The 5652-nt window shown below is 40.8% G+C and overlaps 1 long non-coding RNA gene across 1 annotated transcript; it reads left to right on the top strand.

The window, feature by feature from the left end:
- The first annotated feature begins 257 nt into the window (after positions 1–257).
- On the top strand, positions 258–3658 carry LOC134294192 (uncharacterized). The gene is made up of 2 exons (XR_010001164.1): positions 258–818; positions 3067–3658. It is a non-coding gene; the product is annotated as an uncharacterized LOC134294192 (long non-coding RNA).
- The last annotated feature ends 1994 nt before the right edge of the window (positions 3659–5652 follow it).

Below are 5652 nucleotides of genomic sequence, written 5' to 3'. Positions count from 1 at the left end.
TGGTCAGAGGAAGTGACACCTGGACCCGGGACAAGGCTCACTAGGTGGCCATTCACCCATGTTACATATTTGTGTTTTTTCAGATTTTTCCTCTACAGGTTATTACTAGTTCTTTCAATAACTAGATCAGAGAATGGCCCATTAGATCCATTTTCTTGTGTCTGGCTCTTTATTTCATGGTGGGAGTTCAAACTCCATCTCCTAGATGAACAGAATTGAACCATGGCAGTTCCAAGGGGATTCAAACGGCATTAATTCTACAATGTAGATGCACCCTACGTTACTCTCAACAGGGATGTCTGAGTTCACTTGGCATCTGTTGGATGTCATCCTGGACTGCAGGTCTCAAGTAGTTAGGTAGAGGATAGGATTAGACTGAGGGAACCCTTTCTGTATTCCCATGTATGCCTAGATAGGCCTTTCTTTTCCCTCTCTTGCTTTCCTGTTTACATTGACTTCCTCACCTTGTTGTTGTAGTAATGTGACCCTTTAGGGATGAGGCAACTTCCTCTATCTATTGGAATGTTAATTGCCCCAAGGCTTTGATCATTTAGTCAGCCCCACTTTGCCTGGTTCCTCCTTTGTCTTCAACCTGAGAAGGCCACATTTTGCCTCTCTCCTGGCAAAATGTAGCTATTTAGATATTTTGTTATTTTTTTACCTTCTTACCTTCCTTAGTGGCTAGCCTAGAGAGCTAGTTAGCTCCAAGAACCTTTTCTATGTACTTTTTACCTCAATAAATGATTTTTGAACTTTCAAGGAGACTTTGCAATCCTTTGCCATCCTGAGGGACAAAGGCCTCTCCAAGCTCACCACACGTAAGTTTCTGCTGTTTATGAAACGTGGTTCTGCCACTCTGCTGTATTTTTAAGGAATCACCCCAAAAGAGGGTTATTTTGAGTCTAACCGCTCAATAGATTCCTAATAATAATAATAATAATATAATAATAATAATAATAAAACTTTATTTATACCCCGCTACCATCTCCCTGCAGGGACTTGGGTCGGCTTACAATGTTACAAAAGAACAACACACATAGTAAGGTAAAGGTTTTCCCCTGACGTTAAGTCCAGTTAAATCCGACTCTGGGAGCTGGTGCTAATCTCCATTTCTAAGCCGAAGAGGCAGCATTGTCCGTAGACACCTCCAAGGTCATGTGGCTGGCATGACTGCATGAAGCGGTACCTATTGATCTACTCACATTTGCATGTTTTTGAACTGCTAGGTTGGCAGAAGCTGGGGCTAACAGCGGGCACTCATTCCGCTCCCGGGATTTGAACCTGGGACCTTTTGGTCCGCTAGTTCAGCAGCTCAGTGCTTTAACACACTGTGCCACCAGGGGCCCCAACAACATACATACATTAACACAATATGCACAGGATATAACACAATATGGTAATAAAAACAAAAGTTAAAACAAAAGTTAATACAACAGTAATAGTATCAAACAACCACCAATACAATTCAGTCAAATTCATAAGTGGGGGGGGGGGGGAACTGTAGCAGTAATATAAATATAAAAATAGAATCATTAGATTAAAATACTCAATTAAGAGGGACCTAGTAGAATTCAGAAAAGAATTATAGTGAGGCTGGTCATCCAATGGCTGTCTCTCCAAAAGCCAACCTAACAGCATCAAACTCCATGGAAATCCTAGCAGCACCGCCTCTCTTATATGCAGCTGACATTAAAGGAAATCACCCCTCTACCAAGGTCATTGGTAAACATCTTAATCATATTATCCCCCTTCCAAGTTCCCTGGATTTGCAGCTCCTCTTATTTAGCTTAGCAGCCTCACCTTCCTTGCAAAGGAGAACTCTGAGCTGGTAGAATTACCTTATCTGCCCACTTCCATGTGTAAACCTCTCTCCTTCTCTCTCTCTCCTTCCAGTTTTCTTTCTCGGCAGTCATCAAAGGCACTTGCTTTTTCATCACAACCGAACATGTTAACTAAACCACCATGACACACTCTGTGGCTTTGCAGTCAATGAACCACTGTGTAGTCATGCAAAACATCCCCTTGATAACCTTCTCTTTAAAAAAAAAAGAAAGAGAGAGACAGAGAGGCAGAAAAGAAATTGGAGCTTGTTTCATCTCCCTAACATGACTTACTACCATGTTATAGTTGTCGAGGCACTGCAAACCCCTCCCAAAAAGTTTATGGACATTAAAGAGACTCCAAGCAAGACATATGATTTTTTTCTTTGTTTTAAAAACATGTTCCGTGGCTCCAAAGTTGCAAAATGTCAAAGCCGTTAGAGGCCTTGGGATGGACCTAGCAATAGTTGTACCCTAAAAACTAAATCTAATTCATTTATTTATTTATTTACATCATTTCTACTCCGCCCTTCTCCCCCTTAGGGACTCAGGGCAGCTTACAACAGTTGGCAATTCCATTGCCCCAAAAACACATTCAATAAACAACAGCAGTTCAATAAACAATAACAATACCAAAATCAATTAAAATTATATTCACTATTAAAACATGAATTATAAAAATATTAAAATGCATGAGTAATTAGATTCATTCACTGACACCTTTCACGTATGAGAAATACATTTATCTTTAATACATTTATCAACTTATTTATGTGTGATCTGTATCTTTTATGTACTGTATCAGTTCTTAAAATGTATCAAAATGTATCTTGAAGGCAACTAGTTTTGCATAATCCCTTGGGAATGGAAATTGTGGCCAGAATCCCTCCAGCTATTTCCCAAGTCAGATAAATATAAAAACCTTGTATGTGTATGCCAACAGATGATCCCATGTCACCCAGATAAGCTCAGGATATTTGTCCATTTAATGTGAGGCTGAGAGTATGCTGCCGTGGAAGAGGGGGATAAAACAATACATTGGTTATCATCAGGTGCTGTAGGCTATATTTCCTAAAAAAGATGTGGGTGTAATAACCGTGAATATTCCCTGCCTAATGCTTAGCAAAATTCTAGGAAAAACATGGGATTACCATAAATTGACAGGTGACAATTTATGGTGACAGGTGACAAGGCACAGAGAGACACACAAGTTCTGACTTTGGTTCCTTTCCCTCCAATGCTGCAGGCTAGAACTTCTAGAGCATGGAAAAAGATGTCTTTTGGGGCTGACATTCCTCAGATCCTGGTTGGGCTATTTTGCAAGTGGCAATCCAAAATGAAGAACCATCTCCAACCCAACAAGAGCTACCAAGGCGCTGTAGGCCATCTTTTGTTGGGAATCACCCTAGACTACTCGTCTAAATATAGTCAGATAGATGATAGAGTTAGATTGAGGGAATCCTTTCCCCGTTTCCAAAGCATGCCTAGATAGGATTCACCATTGTTTCCTGCTTCCAGTCCTATTTAGGTCAGTCCACCCTTTGATATTTGTAGAAATCTCCTCTCCTAGGGCTTTGACGTAACTTCCCCAATTTGGTCTTTGGAATGTTTATGGCCCTAGAGAAGAAGCAACCCATGAGGCTTGGTCGCCATTCCAGCTTCCTGCCTTGTCCCACCTCTGTCCTCTATTAGTCAAGATGTAGCTATCTAGAGCTTTGTTATTTTAATCTGTCTATGTGTATTAGAACAGGATAGATAAGATAGTTAGCTCCAAACCTTTTCTATCCATCAATGGATTTCTTTTTACCTCAATAAATGTTTTTAAACTTTAAAGCTAACTTTGCATCCCTTTGCCTTTCTGATGACAAAGAGGCCTTCCAAACTCACATCACGTAAGTCTCACTGCTGCAATTTTTACTCTGCTATTTTAATGGGAATTTACCTCATAAAGAGGGTGATTAGAGCTTAACGGCTCGTCCATTCCCAACATCTTTCAGAAGACGTCATTACCAAAACCACTTCTGAGTACTCTTTGTCTAAGAAAACTCTACAAAAGTCATGTGATCACTATAGGTCCACAAGCAATTTGGAGACACATACACAGATTTAACATGCTTGTACAGCTTTCTGTAAAGAGATTTTTCAGACCCAGAAGTAAGCGTTTCCTCAGTTGTGATATCTGCCAGGGTTGGATCAAATATCTCTCCCATTTCTTCTGATGACTGAGGTTCAATGGACAAGTTCAGCTTGATTAACCAGCTGTCCTTTAATTCAAAGAGGAACTGCTCACATCAACCCAACACCGGCGTATATTGATTGGACCCTCACCCTCTGGGCCAGCTTCAGAAATCCAAATCAAATGCATTTTGCTCTGAGAATGGTGGTCTTCCTTGGGCTTGCTTTCTCATTAAAAGCCCCAAGCACATCCGGTAAATGTTTCAGAAAGACAATGAATCTCTTGGTGACAACATGCATAATGAGGCAACTCTGTTCCTTACCGAGAAGGCTAATTAATCATTAGGCAAGCAGGAGAAAATTTTCTGAATCACCAGTTTTTTGAAAGACATGTTGTTAAGGCAAACACAACTGCAGAGAACATGTTGCTTCTCCATCAGCGATGGACCTCTTCTGTCTTGACTCTGGACGCTGCAAATTTTTTAAAAAGAAAACACAGCTTGGATTCCTGTTGGTACCATAGACCTGTAGACGTTCATCTTGGAGAGAAGTGACTAGTTCTCTCCTGGACTAGTCAACACCAGTGCGTTCTAGCAAAGAATTCACAAACTACAAATCCCAATATTTCATTATTGGAGCCATGAGAGTTAAAGTTGTATCAAAGTGCTATAATTATGTGGTGTGAAAGTCACCATAGTTCAGGCTTATCTCAAAATGCGAGCTACCATATATACTCGAGTATAAGCCGAGCCGAATATAAGCCGAGGCACCTAATTTTACCACAAAAAAAGTTCTCCAGTATAAGCCGAGAGTGGTAAATTTCAAAAATAAAAACAGATACCAATAAAATTACATTAATTGAGGCATCAGTAGTGTGCCGTCGCGCCTGGGGCTGTACTCTTAGTGAAAGAGGCATGGACGTGACATCTTTCCCCAGGGGATTGCTTCTTGCCCTCCTTTAGGGAAACTGGAACTCCCAAGGACCAAAACACTGAAGTTAACTCAAAAACTGGGTTTATTGTTCACAAAGGGGGTAAAAGAAAATATACATTACAGTCTTTGATTGTTTAAGTCCATGAAGCTTGTCCAGATCCCTCTTTCTCTGGCTGTGAATGCCGGAGCAAACTCAGCCTCAGTCCAATGACCTATATCTGAAGACAAGAGTCTTCCTCTGTTGCCAAAGGACTGATGTGAAGGCGCTTGAGACTCCTCAACGTTGTTCAGGTTGGCCCTGAACATGAAGTGTGAGTCCCAAGGGTAAGAACCTCAGAATTGGTGCTGAGAGGTAACTTTTGAAGGGCTTTTAGCGCCAAGTCTCTCTCTCACGTCCATCCGATATAGAGCTTGCTGGTGGAATGAAAAGGAGGAAACACAGTCCTACTCCAGGAAGAGGTGGAGCCAAACAGTTTTGCTGAGTGAGCAATATAACAGGTACAAACAACATTGATTGACAGATATAAATAACCAATCCAACTATATTTACAGGGTAAGGGCAAAATCAGGCATGATACAACAATTCAAATCTTGAAACTTATAGTTTGACATATAGATGGCGCCACTCGCGCCGTCACACTCCCGGCCTAGATTTCCGGACTTTCGGAAATCTAAACAAAATGGAGTTAAATACCTTTAACTCTAATAACTTTAAGACTGTGTG

Source organism: Anolis carolinensis, unplaced genomic scaffold (genome assembly GCF_035594765.1).
Source record: "Anolis carolinensis isolate JA03-04 unplaced genomic scaffold, rAnoCar3.1.pri scaffold_13, whole genome shotgun sequence".
Classification (NCBI taxonomy): Eukaryota; Metazoa; Chordata; class Lepidosauria; order Squamata; family Dactyloidae; genus Anolis; species Anolis carolinensis.
The sequence above is the reverse complement of the archived record's forward strand: the minus strand, read 5'-3'. Positions and strand labels throughout refer to the sequence as shown.